This window comes from Aplysia californica, unplaced genomic scaffold, assembly GCF_000002075.1.
Source record: "Aplysia californica isolate F4 #8 unplaced genomic scaffold, AplCal3.0 scaffold00900, whole genome shotgun sequence".
NCBI lineage: Eukaryota > Metazoa > Mollusca > Gastropoda > Aplysiida > Aplysiidae > Aplysia > Aplysia californica.
The window spans coordinates 204,838-206,095 of NW_004798170.1; the positions used below are offsets into that span (position 1 = coordinate 204,838).

General features: G+C 41.3%; 1 long non-coding RNA gene across 1 annotated transcript in view; it reads left to right on the forward strand.

The window, feature by feature from the left end:
* Nucleotides 1-1,130, forward strand: part of LOC118478744 — a 2,183-nt gene extending 1,053 nt beyond the window's left edge. The window contains exon 2 of the long non-coding RNA XR_004859262.1: nt 359-1,130. This is a non-coding gene — a long non-coding RNA (uncharacterized LOC118478744). The remainder of the gene's footprint in view (nt 1-358) is intronic.
* Nucleotides 1,131-1,258: the final 128 nt, after the last annotated feature.

Below are 1,258 nucleotides of genomic sequence, written 5' to 3' on the forward strand. Positions count from 1 at the left end.
CTTTTTGGGGAAAGGGGGGGGGGTAACAGAATATCTGCTTATTCGTCGTTTCCTCTAGGGCAGTAGTAGGGGGTGAGCGGTAGGGAGACGACACACTATGCTGATACTTGCTGAAGATATTCTACAACTTTCTCTCTGCAGTTTTGTTGTTGTTGCTTTTTTACACTTCTTATTATTATCATCATTACTGCTCTACATATTAAAGCAATTATTTTTATCATTATTATCAAGATAGATCACACAAAAACAACTGACATGCTAAAACAGCAAAAGCTTAAAGAATAAGAGGTGTTCAGTTCTATGCCTGTGTTATCCTGCCGTAAGGCCACTCACTCTCTTTCTCTCTCTTTTGTCTCAGGTCTGTGGTGGAATGTGCTACACGCTGTGAGCAGCGCTCACTCTCCAATTGCAAACACATCACAGTAAACAACGGCTTGTGTAGTTTGTACACCGAGCTCTCTTGTCCATGTACAACAAAGAGGTACGATCGAAGGGACTGACACTGACAAAAGGAACAACAAAAACAAACGCCACTCAAGCCCCATGACGTCACATCCGTCGGATTGGTTATGTACAGAAGAATCTCACCACAGACAAAACAACGCTGAAGAGAAGAACAAATTATCCAAGGAAGTGTTTTCTTCTCTTCTTGTTGTTGATTTCGTAGCTGGAACATGACGTATTCAGCGTTTGGATTTTATGTTCTTTTTTTTTGTTGTTGCTCGATTTCGAAGCTAGTACAACATGTATTGAGCATTAGGATTTTATTATTCTCTCTCTCTCTCTCTCTCTCTCTCTCTCTCTCTCTCTCTCTCTCTCTCTCTCCCTCTCTCTCTCTTTCTCTCTCTCTCCATGTACACGCATATATAAGAATCTATAAGACTGTCTTGGCAGGCATTTGCTTGCTGGCTACAAACGTGTTATGGGCAACGAAACAAACAGGGGAGAGAACAAAAGAGAATTCTGATTTTTCATGATCAATCTTTTCCAAGCTTGTGCGTGGCAGGTTTTGTCCGACAGTCTTTTGTTATAGACCTGGTGCTATGGAGCTGATCAGCAGGACTGAAAAGAGAAAGTAATGGGATATCCTAGCATGATCGCCAATGTCGGCGTCAGACCTGACATGTAAAGAAGAAGAAGAAGAAGAAGAAAAAGAAGAAGAAGGAGGAGGTGGAGGAGAAGAAGAAGAAGAAGAAGAAGAAGAAGAAGAAGAAGAAGAAGAAGAAGAAGAAGAAGAAGAAGAAGAAGAAGAAGAAGT